Source organism: Pyrgilauda ruficollis, unplaced genomic scaffold, assembly GCF_017590135.1.
Source record: "Pyrgilauda ruficollis isolate IOZ18807 unplaced genomic scaffold, ASM1759013v1 scaffold123, whole genome shotgun sequence".
NCBI classification, from domain to species: domain Eukaryota; kingdom Metazoa; phylum Chordata; class Aves; order Passeriformes; family Passeridae; genus Pyrgilauda; species Pyrgilauda ruficollis.
The window spans coordinates 1,030,697-1,042,582 of NW_024510655.1; the positions used below are offsets into that span (position 1 = coordinate 1,030,697).

Consider the following 11,886-nt stretch of genomic DNA (forward strand, 5'->3'; position numbering starts at 1 on the left):
ATGGGTGGAAGAAGCCAGAGAGGTGCTGTTGGAAGATGATGCCCCGGAGCACACCTGCAGCGGGGCAGGTGCTCTCCTAAACATAGCCCAGCCTCTGTTGTTCCCCTGGGAGCAAGTCCTGCAGATCCTCAGCCCACACTGGGCCTGCTCAGATGCTGCCCACAGCTCCACATCCCTTGGGCCCTGCTGTGCCAGAAAAACTGTCGAAACACCAGTCCCGGGTGGCAAATCCTCCTCTGCAGGGATGTGAGAGCAGACAGCTCTTCCCCTCCACCCAGCCCCACAGGGATCCCCAGTGCAGCATGGCAGGAGCCCAGCCCAGCTGAGCCCAGCCAAGCCCAGCCCAGCCCAGGAGGAGTGGGGAGGGTGGGACCAGAGCTCTCCATCACCTGTGAGGGCTTGGGTGAGCACGGGGCCATCGGAGCAGCAAAGCTGCATCTTCTCAGGAGAGCCCTGGCTCCTGCTGCCCGAGCACACAGCCCTGCAGGCCACAGGAGGGGCAGCATCCCAGCGTGGCTCTGCGCCAAGGAGGCTCCAACAGCTGAGCACAGGGGTCAGAGGTGGGTGGGCACCCAGGCTGCCCCGCCATGACCCAGCTCGGGGGAAGCCCAGCTCCTGAGTGCTGCGATGCACAAGAGGTTAAAGCTCGGCCAAGGCAAGCAGGGGTTTGGCCAGCAGCCAGCCTTTCCCAAGAGTTTGAGGGAGCTGGCAGCTCCCCCAGCCTCCAGGGCCCACATTGCCACATACCACAAACCTGTTTGCTCAGCCCCAGCAGCTGGGATGGCACACAGCACGGCTCGCTGACCAAGGCATGTCTTGCAGCCAGGATGGGCCCCAAATCAAGAGGAAAGTGCAGCAGCAGCCCTTGGGCAGGGCAGGGCCAGGCAGGGCACTGCCCTGGTACCTGCAGGCAGCACTGCCAGCTCCCACTGGCTGTGCCAGGGCTGCCAGCCCTGCCAGGGTCCTGCTGCAGCAAGGGGTGGAAGGCAGGGAGCACAGAGCAGCCTCATCCCCCCAGCTGCTCCATGAAACAGCCTGATAGCTCTTCTCAGGCCAAAGGGGATCTGTACAATGCCCTTTGCCAGTTCCTCCTGAGGGGGCACCTCAGCAGCTGCTCCCTGCTTACCTGAGCTCTGCAGGCATTAAAAACTGCCTGTGAGCAGAGCTGTGGGACTGAACTCCCAGTGACACATCCCCAGAGCCCTGGAGCTCTGCCTGGGAGCAGTGCCGGGAGCTGGCCCTGCCCTACCCAGAGCTGGCCCTGCCCTGCTGATCCCCTGTTTTTTGAGATGGGGAGTGACTGCTCAAAAGGTGCCACAGCCAAGTCAGACCGGGCAGGGAGCAGGACCACCAGCCTGCAGCCATCCCTGCCCTTCTCCTCCACGCCTCACCCAGGGATGGCACCAGAGCACAGCCCTGGAATGTTCTGGTGCATCTGGCAGGGAGGCTGAGCCAAAGGCTGTGATGGCAGAGCCAGCCCTGGGAACCCAGATCAGACACCACTGCCCACTATGGAGCACCAGCAAGGTACCTGGGCTGCACTCCACGAGCAGGCAGGGCTGCTGCAGCCCTTGTGGAACACCCCTCACCCTGCCAGGGACTGGTACAGAGCTGCTCCCATCCTTCTCCCTGCCTGCAGAGAAAGGCATAGACCATGGGTTCAGCTGCCTTGCGCTGGGATGTGGCAGCCAGGGCAGATCAGCTACTCCCTGGGCAAGAAGAACACAGGGCCAGACACCCTGGGAAGCAGTGGGCTGGAGGAGGAGAGGAGCTTGAGGAGGAGAACTGCACCCAGAGCAAGGGAAGGCACCAAAAGGAGCCCAGTCCTGGACAGACTCAACCCTGCCTTCCCCTATCTTCTCCCATCCAAAGGAAGGGCCAAGCACTCTCCCCATCATCATCATCCTCTGCTCTGCACCCCACAAGGCCCTGTCAGGGTCTAAAGTGGTGACAAAGTGTCATTTTCCCCAAGGTAATGGTGACATGTTGTGCACCATTGAGGAGGATGGGGCAGCTCAGTTGGAAGGACCTACAGTGACCATCAGGCCAGCTGGTGGATGACCATGTCCTTTGAGCAAGCTCCCACAGGATCAGTCCCCAGCCAAACCCAGCAGCCAGGAATCCTGCCCCAGAGGTGGGATCCAGCCCCAGCTGTGAGGGAGCTGCTGGAACCCAGAGACAGGAGAAGCTCATTGCCAGCACCACCGCTGTGCCATGACCGAAGTGTCACCAGCCCTCCTAAAGCAGGGGACACCTCCCCGGGCACAGAGCTGCAGCACCCCAAGCCCCAGCAGCCATGAGATACCAGGGGCAACTGTGAAACCAAAGACACCCAGACCTGGGCCAGGGTCCCCAGCTGCACCTCGGCCACCAAAGCCACCAGCAAGGGCAAGGGGCTGGCTGGTACCAGGGTCACCATGGGGATGGCACAAGTCCTCCTTCCTGCTCCTCATGCCACCCCAGCATGGGCGACCCCATCAGGGATTTGCACCCATCCAGGGGCAGAGCTTCCTGGTGGCATTGCCCAGGAGAATACTCCCCATGGGTACCCAGTGGGCACAGAGCCCAGGGCACCTGTCCCCACCCTCGGGGGACACTGAGGCCATGCAGGAGCACATGAAATCCACATGAAAGCAACATGAAATCCACCACCGATGCTGGGCGTGCAGCTCTGCCTCGACCAACTCCAGACTGCTCACCCCACTCCCAAATCCCTGAGCACACAAAGGCATGAGGAAGCAATCCCAACACAAAGGACAAGGATCCCTGCCACTCTCCTGGCTCTCCCTGCAGACCTGCACCCCTGGGCACGGGTGGAGTTGGCATCTCACAAAGTGCCTGGAGGAGGAGAGCGGGTGAGAAACTGCTCATAAAACAAAGAGACCTGCCCTGCTATGAGCCAGAGCCAGCTCCAGCCCCGAGGAGCCCATCAGAGCCAGTCCTCAGCAGGGACCCAGATCCCCTGCCCACACCCACAGACCATGGAATATCCTGAGCTGGAAGGGACCCACAAGGACCATCCAGTCCAACCCCCAGCTCTGCACAGACACTCCAACAATCCCACCCTGTGCCTGGGAGTATTTTTCAAATGCTCCTGAGCTCTGGCAGCCTTGGGGCTCTGACCATTCCCTAGGGAGCCTGGGCAGTGCCCAGCACGCTCTGGATGTGGAACCTTGGATAAAGAACCTGCACCCAGTGTCGTGTGTGGGCAGGAGCCAAGCCCTGTGGGCAGCAGGGTCTGAGCCCTGCGGTGCACACCGCCAACACACTTCTGTCACCTGGGACACACTTCTGTCACCTGGGACAGAGCCAGGACAGCAGGGTGCTGCTGTAGGGCTCCTCATCCAATTTTCAGATAAGGACATTGTCCTCCCACCTCAGCCCAGGGTGAGGGTCGTGCTGCAGCTCTGCCCAGGCTCACCTTGCTCTGCAGGTCAGAGAGCCAAAGCAGAAGCAGGACCTTGTCCCCCCCAGCCCTCATGGCTGCTGGAAGCTGCTCACATCTGGTTTCACGTGACTGTCACTGTGCTGGGCAGAGGGGCTCTGGAATGCAGCAGTCCTACAGCTGAAGGGACTCTGGTGTCCCTGAAGAGGCTGCACCACAGGCCTTCCACTCTTCCAAGCATCACAGCAGTTGAATTCTGCAGCTCAGCCCTCTCCCCTGCTGTGCTCCCAGCTTTCCCAGGCTGCACCTGAGGCCCAGCCCTGTGAGCCCAGGGACCTGAGCCCTGGGCAGGGATCCACAGCCAGAAAAACCTCACAGCTGGTTTGCAAACACACTGCCTTCCTCAGATCCTCCTCACAAAAGAGACCACAGAAACCCAACAGTGAGACCCCAAACCCCTCCGGCAGCGGACAGGGACTTGGGCAGCCTGGAGGAGCCTTTCTGTGGGCAAAGGGGCTGCTGCCCAAGTCCCAGCTAAACCAGGAAGCAATCCCCACACAAAGAAAGCCACAACAAGCCCAAGCCCAGCAGTTTAGTGTTTTGGTGGGAGCAGGCCAGATTCCCAGGGGTTCCTGGCAGACAAGCCTCTCCCTGCAGCACCCCTCCGTGCTGAGCAACCTTTTCTGTGCTGTAAAACCCACTCAACCTCATGTGGGATGTGGAAAGGAGAACAAAAGCTTTCAGGATAAACTCACGCTGCTTCCAGGGGCTGCTCTCAGCACTCAGCTCAGGCACGATTTACAACCTGCAAAGAAGAAATCAGATTTGGTTAAAAAGAAGGGAAAATTCCTGCCCAGAGATGATGGCAAGCACACAGAAGGACAGCTACAGCTGTCATCAGAGGGTGCCTGCCCAGCTCCAGCACTGTGTTTGGATTCCATACAAATCTCCCTGCTGGAAATGCGAGCTGTGGATTGTTTCAGACGTCGTCGTTTTGCTCTCCTGATGTGCAGCCAGCCTCACTCCCTCCTGGAGAGCAGCAAATATTTACTACGGCAGAGCTGCAGAGCCCTCACACCCCTGAGTGCCACCTGATCCCCTGGGCACGGCCCAGGCTCTCCTTTCAGGCCATCTGTGCCACCTCTTTGTCACCTATGGCCGTGGCTCCAGGGCAGCACCTGGCTGGCAGGGCTTTGGCTGCAGGGCAGCGGTGCAGCACCCTGAGGCAGCCCCGCTCCCCAGCCATGGCAGCTCCAGCAGGGCAGGAGGAGAACCAGCAGCAAGCAGGGACAGCCCAGCCTGCAACAGCGTTTTCAGAGCCTCTTTTACATGACAACTGCACCTAGCCAGGGAGAAGCATCTGCCCAGCAGCACTGCAGTGTCATGCAGGAAGCAGGTCTGGCACAGCAGGAACAGCTCCCACTTCTCCAAGGGTTAATTTTCAACATCCTCGGACAGGCAAGGCCCAGCCTCCCCCTAGGCAGAAGCAAAGCAGGCCTATGCAAAGCTCCCACCTCTCCCATGGATTCAGCAAAATCCTTTCACTCTCCACAAGCAAACATCAGCTGTGTGCAGCCCATAGCCCACCCTGAGCAGCACCGACCCAAGCAGCTTTCCCTGGAGGCACAAAGGCTGCTCTGAGCCAGAAAACCTGATGTAATAAAGCTGTGAGCTTCAGCACATCCAAGGAGACAAACCCACCTTTGAGCAGGTGAGCTGCATGAGAGACAAGGTGACAAGGGGGGGGTGGTAGTTGCCACCTGCGTGGCCCTGCCCTGTGCCTGTCACCCTGGGGAAGCACAGGCAGGATGTCACCACGGGCTGGTGCTGGGTGCACTCCGTACACCCCTGCCCAGCGGGCACAGATCCCTGCCCAGCCTGGCAGTGCTGACACTGCCAATCCCCTCAGCCCATCCCTGCCCTGCAAGAGGCCACCACGGCTGCTGTGCCGGCTCTGAGCCATGGCCATTTTGGGGTGTGAGACACCGCATCAATTAGGATCATGTTAATGAAGAGTTCTGGGAATCCTGGCAGTGGGAGCGAGGCCTCCCCCAGCCCTGCTGGCTTCTGCCCAGGAGCAGCATCTCCCCAGAGCAGAAATCCAAGCCAGCCTGCCCCCGAGCTCCTGCCACACAGCCCTGCCGGGCACCAGGCTGGTGTGGACAGCCACAGACACTGCCTGGGGCTCACAAACATCCCACAGTGACCCAAATTGTCACCTCATCAGCGCAGCCAGCCAGCCAGCCCGGTCCTGACAGGTCGGTGTGACGCTGCCCGGGGACAGGAGCGGGGACAGGCACGGGGAGAGGGTGGCACACGGATGGAGGCACTGGTGGCCGTGGCTTAGGAAGGAGTCCTGCACTGGTCTGGCTCACCCAGATTGAAACCAGCACCTGCCAAACCTGCTGATGGGTCCAACCAAGGGACAAGGACTCGTAGTGTCCATTCCAGCAGAGCAGGGGCACACACAGGGCAGGGAGTGCAGCTGGAGAGGGGCCCAGGAGACACAGTGGCATCCATGGACCCTACCTGGGACCACGGACCACACCAGGGGCCACACCAAGGACCATGGACCACACCAGGGACCAGTCCATGGACCACACCACCATGGCCTTCCCATGTCTGCCCAGGGTGGGACTGAGCTCCAAAGCTCCGTCAGCAGCATGGAGGTGCCCGGGAGGGCTGAGAGTGCCCCTGTCCCCAAAACACAGCATGGGCAGCTGCAGCTTCTCTACATCCTGTGGCCCTTCCCTTGGTCACGCCACGTCAGACAGGTCATACACCAGACCAAGGTGATGAGCAGGGATTTACTCATCCCACAGAATCCCAGAATGGTTTGGGTTGAAAGGGACTCCAAACCCCATCTTGTTCCATCCCCTGCCATGGGCAGGGATACCTTGCACTAGACCAGGATGCTCCAAGTCCCATCTAAGCTGGCCGTGGACACTTCCAAACATGTTATGCTACCATGGCCACCATTCCCTAACAGCAGGAAGCATTCCTTGGTTCCCTGAAGAACAGCCCCAGGGAATCTGCAGAGGTAACAGCACCTGCCCCACAAAGGGATGTGCAGACCCCAGCCAGATCAGCCCTTCCAGGAGGCTTCTTTTGTTCTGGCCACTTCACAGACCTTCATCTATCAGGACTTGAGTAAATCTGCTAAAGGGAAATACTGCTGAGAATTAGAACTGTAATTTTCCCCTGCCAAAGTTCACAATCACCACGTAACATCAGTCTGTATCCTCGTCAAAAATGACACCTTCCCACAGTGGGCAGCAGCCCCACTGTCCAACCAGCCCTCTCCCACCTGGAGCTCTTTGCCACATCCCTCTCAGCATCACCAGAACCCCAAAGCTGTGTCAGGTGCCCCGAACCCCTGTGCTTCTGCCAGCACAGACACTCCCAGACCCAGAGTGCACCTCATTACAGCATCCAGCTGCTTCCCACGGGACCAGTGAGAGAAAAACCTGCAGGACCCCCGAGCCCTTCACGTGTGGCCACCGGGGATGGTCCGGCGGAGATGCCCGGGGGAGGATGCGAGGGGCCGGGCCATCCCCCGCCCCCGGCGGCCAGGACGCCTCGCTGCTGGCACTCGCCCCAGCCAGGCCGATGAGCTGATTACAAAGGGGAATGTGTCATTTCAAACGCACAATCAGATTTCCCGGCCCTTCTGCCCATAACAAAATGTCTCGTGAAATGGCTCGTTCTGTTCTCCCATAGAAACGTGTTTCCCTTCTACAGCCTGATACGAGGAGAGGAGGGGGAAAAAAAGGAAAAGGCAAAGCTAAAAATATCATCCGAAAGATACCATGACAGCAACAGATTCACAGGAAAATGAGGTGGGAAGGGGGCTGTGAATGTGTTAAGATCCTGTTTAATCTCTCCCCAGCCACCTAAAAAACGCACCGAAGGCAGAAACCATACCTCAACATTTCCTTTGTGCGGGAGCTGACTCCACCCTGTGTTTTCCTCCATCAGATGCTCGGGGAAGGATAGCAGCAGACATCTCTGCTGCTGCCAGGCAGCGAGGGGCCCCGGCAGTGGGTTAGTAGGAGCAGAGGGAGGAAGGAGCCGGTGGGAGGAACCTGGCAGCAGGGCTGGGCTGTGAATCCCCATTCAGCATCGCCTCAGATGCAGGATGCGCTTTACACTGGCGCAGCACCTGCTCCTGCTCCCACCCAGCGAGGGCTCGGGGACAGCACGACCCAGCCAGGTGGCCCCAGGGTCCAGTCACAGCTGGTGGGGAGCAGGCTGGGCACTGAAAGGGGGATGGAGCAGATCCCGACCTGCGGCCACATTTCACTGCCACAAAGAGGCCAAGTGCCCGAGTGAAACTGCTGACCTGCTGGCAGGCACAGATCTGCAGCTTCAGCCTCGTTTGTCTCGTGTTCTGAGCACAATAGGGTCAGGGCAGCATCCCCAGGCGCTGTGCTCCCCCAGCCCGGGCTGCTGAGCAGTTCCTGCTGGAGAGGATCCCAGCCCGGGTACTGCTGAGCCCCAGGGAGCCTGCAGAAGGCAAGACACAGTCCATCAGCAGGAGATGGACAGAAAATCCTCTTCCAGAGATTTATCATCCAGATTTTAAGGCTCTGGCTGCTGCTTCCATTCCTGGGGAGGGGGCATAAGTGGGCTCAGGGGTGTGCACACACCAGTCGGGACACTGACAACTCTGGGCTGCATCCAGAGCCCCCTCAGCTGTGTACTGCGACAAGCAGACACAAGAATTTGTATCAAATGACCCATCCAGGGTGCTGGGATGTCTGTCCCATTCCACACAGTCCCATCACTCCCTGCCCACTGCAAGGAGAGCAAGCCTCGACTCCTGTCCCAGTCATACCAAACTTCAGCCCAACAGCTCTTCTTAGGATTGGATATTAGGGAGAAATCCTTCCCTGTGAGGCTGGGGAGGCCCTGGCACAGGCTGCCCAGAGAAGCTGTGGCTGGACATGTCCAAGGCCAGGTTGGATGGGGCTTGGAGCAACCCGGGACAGCAGAAGGAGTCCCTGCCCATGGTAGGAGGGTTGGATTGAGATGAACTTTAAGGTCCTTTCCAACCCAAACCCATGATTCTATGGCTCCACACATCCCCTTGAAGCAAAGCAGGACAGAGGGAGCAGCTTCCATCCAAGACAAGGGACATCCATGGGGCCTGGGCCAGCACCCTGCTTTGCACCAGGGACACGCTGTGTGGACAGGAGACCTGCTGCAGGAAGCAGCCACTGCTTCCACACTGGAAAATGTGGCTGCCCAGACTTCCTTCTCTTCATCTGAAGACACACTTAGGTCCTGGATGACCCACAAGCTTCCCCTCAAGGGCTGGAAGGAGAGGAGGGCTGGATCTGCAGCCACGGGGGAAGCCTACCCGTCCCCATCACAGACAGTCTCCTCCACCATACTTTCCACCTCCTGTAGTCCACACAAGAGCATGATGAAGGAGCAGCCTGGCCAGCACCAGTGATGCTCAGCTTTACAGCCCTGAATGGCACAGGGCAGGGGCTGGAAGGGGTTCCCCAGGGAGGCTGGAGGGAGGCTGTCCTGCACCTCCCACAGACCCAACTCCTTCCAGGCTCAAGAGAAAGCACAAGCTCCCAGTGCCTCTGAGTCCAGGCCCAAACCCCACATCCTCCTGCAGCAGGGTCAGGGCCAGCCCCACTGCTCAGCAGCACAGACCTGCACAGGCTGTGACAAACCCAAACCTGCTGACTCAGAGCCACTCTCTCTGAGGAGAACAATGAGCCCGCAGCCATGGCTGTCACAGCCCCAGCACATTTATAGGTGCCAAAACAATCAGGTGTTTCTGGATGCCCAAGTTTCCCTGTGCAGGAGCTCCCAGCACCCAAGGACTGCCACTGTTTTGTGTTTCTCATTTGGCAGAGGGAGCTTCAGGCTCGGCTCAGACCTCCAAGTGACAGGCACCGCATGAAAGTCTACTACAGGCAGGCCTGGCAGCCGCCCACGCCGCTCTGCGCCGAGCCGAGCCCATCTCCTCGTGCTACCCATCATGTCCCAGCTGCCACTCAGCACCAGAGCTCCGTGCCCAAGGCAGCAGGGAAATAGCCCAAGTGCACAGCTAAAGAGAATTAAGGCAAAGGACACTCCAGTGATGTCTGTGCGTCTGAGCAGGAAGCTCGGAGCAAGGCCGGGAAGAGCCGAGCCCACCCCCTGCCCTTTAACCGACAGGTCATTCTCAGCAGCTTCCTAATTTAGAAACACCAATTAGTTAAGGGAAAGATTTCTTCCATTAGGGACAGAGTTAGTCAGGCACCTGAGTGGTCTGTGTGTGTCTGGAAGGCTCCTGTAGGAAAGCAGAAGTCCCCAGCAGTGCTGGAGCGAGAGGAAGGCAGGCAGGATGCCCGGAGTGACGCTGGAACCCCCGCGGGACGAGGGCTCGGTGCTGCCAGCAGAAAGCCTTAATGCAATTCCAGAAACCAGCGAGGGATCCAGCTCCTCACCAGGACCAAGGTCATCACCCAGAGTTTAACAGAGAGCTCAGCTGCCTGGGGGAAGAAAAAGACTTTCCCCATTCTATGATGCAGTGACTTCTTCAGCCAAGCCAGCCACCCCTCCTGGCCACAAAGACATCACACACTTACCCGGGAAGGTTGTGGTGGTGGTGGCAACCATGGCAGCAGCCCAGTGAAGGGGGTCCAGCACACTCTGTGTCTGCACAGGGAAGGCACCAAAACCTTCCTCTTCTGCACACCAGGAACACACATACCTTTAGCTCAGAAATCCCCTACTGGACTTCAGAAACCATTTCTAGATGCTTCCTCCTGACCAAAACATCGCCCCCAAGAGTTCTGGAGAATGCTCATATCTCAAAAATTGGTAAAAATCAAAAATTCTAGGCAGTCCTAGGCACAACATCTACAAGCAGCCAAATCAGCAGGGGTAGAACCCGACCCCTGCCAAAGGTAGCCAAACACAGGCTCTGCACCCCACAGCCCTGCCCAGGGCTCTGCTGGGAATGGCTGCATGGAGGAGAGCAATCCCCATGGCATAGGGATGGTGGGAAGAGGAGAGGAGATGGGAATTCTCCCCTCCCCGAGGGGCTCACAGCCCACAGGAGACAGCTGGTCCTTGACTCTGATCACAGAGGCCATCCCTGGGTAAGGAGGGGAGCTCTGGACCTGCCACAGCTCCCGGAACATGCCCTGCATCCCTGCAGGCAGCAGACAGGTCCTCATGGAGAGCACGGCTCCAAGCACCCCGGGGAGCCCCACAGATGGGCACTGTACCTGCCGAGCTGGACTCTGAACTAACATCATTAAAAAGTAATTAATTCCCTTCCTGCAAGGACCATCACCCAAAGCCAGGCAGCCTTCCCTCAGTTCCAAACTCGCCCGATGGCAACAAGGACACGTGGCTGAAGGCCACCAGAGCCGCTCTCCAGCCGTGGTGCAAGGGGCCTGGCACAGCCAGAGTCCTCCCGTGCATGTGGAGACCCACAAAGAGCAGAGCAGAGTAACAACATGCTTCCCCACACCCCGAGTTCTTCTGGAGCAAAAATCCCTGTGGGCAAGTGTAGCAGGAGAAAGCTGGAGGGAAAGCGCCAGCTAAGAGCGGGAAGGAGACGGAGGCACGGGCTGGTCTCGCTGGGGATGCTGGAGAAGCCACACCTCATCCACAGCAATGGAGAAGGGGCTGATCAGGAGTCACCTCACACCATCCACAGCTGAATGAAGCACAGCTTTGCCATCGCCTGCAGCACACCGACACTGCTCAGCCGCACACCCAGACCATTGTTTGCCCACAGGAGGGTCCCCACAGAGACAGGCTGAGGGCCGGGCACACCGGAGGGAACAATACAGAGAAACAGCGATAGGAAATACAGAAACCACTGATGGGGAAAGGGCCACGCAGGTCCTCTAGTACAATCTCCCGGGTAACCAGCCTATGGAGAAAATGCTGAGCTCAAGGATACCTCCAGAGCCCACCTCCTGCCATATGACGGTACTCCAAAAATAACCACAGAAATATGCGAGGACCCATTCCAAGTTGTTCCTGGCTCTCTCCACATTCTCCCTCTAATGTAAATCGTCTCCCTCAAATCACAGCCCGGCAGTTCAATGCGCTGCCGCAGCTCGAGGCTACGGATCCCCGGGGCTACGGATGCCGGGGGTCGCCCGGTCCCGCCCGCGGGACGCGGCTGGCGCTGCCGCCTGCCCGCGCTGCGCTGCCCGGCGCTGGGAGCGCCCGCCGGACCCCGCGGGACGCGGTCGGGCCCCGCCCGCAGCATCCCGGCAGGACGCGGAGCGGGATGCGCCGCTGCCGCCGAGGGAAGGCCCGGCTCGGGGCAGCTTTCCCGGCGCCGGGGCTGCAGCCCTGTCCGCCCCTCTCCCCGCAGGCGCCGCGCAGCACCTGGGGCTGCCCGGCCCCGCAGCCCGCACCCCCCCGGCCGCTCACCTCGGCTCTGCCCGCTCGGCTCGGCTCGGCTCGGCTCCGTTCCGCCGCCGTGTGCCGGGCGCGGCCGCCGCCGCTGCCCGTCCGTGCCCGGTGCT

General features: G+C 59.6%; 1 protein-coding gene across 3 annotated transcripts in view; it reads right to left on the reverse strand.

Annotated features, from left to right (window-relative positions):
* Positions 1-11,862, reverse strand: part of EPB41L1 (erythrocyte membrane protein band 4.1 like 1) — a 61,584-nt gene extending 49,722 nt beyond the window's left edge. For all 3 annotated transcript variants that reach the window (XM_041490498.1, XM_041490497.1, XM_041490499.1), the window contains exons 1-2: positions 11,792-11,862; positions 4,141-4,190 (exon numbers count right to left, since the gene is read on the reverse strand). The gene's annotated coding sequence lies outside the window, so the exon portion shown is untranslated. The remainder of the gene's footprint in view (positions 1-4,140; positions 4,191-11,791) is intronic.
* Positions 11,863-11,886: the final 24 nt, after the last annotated feature.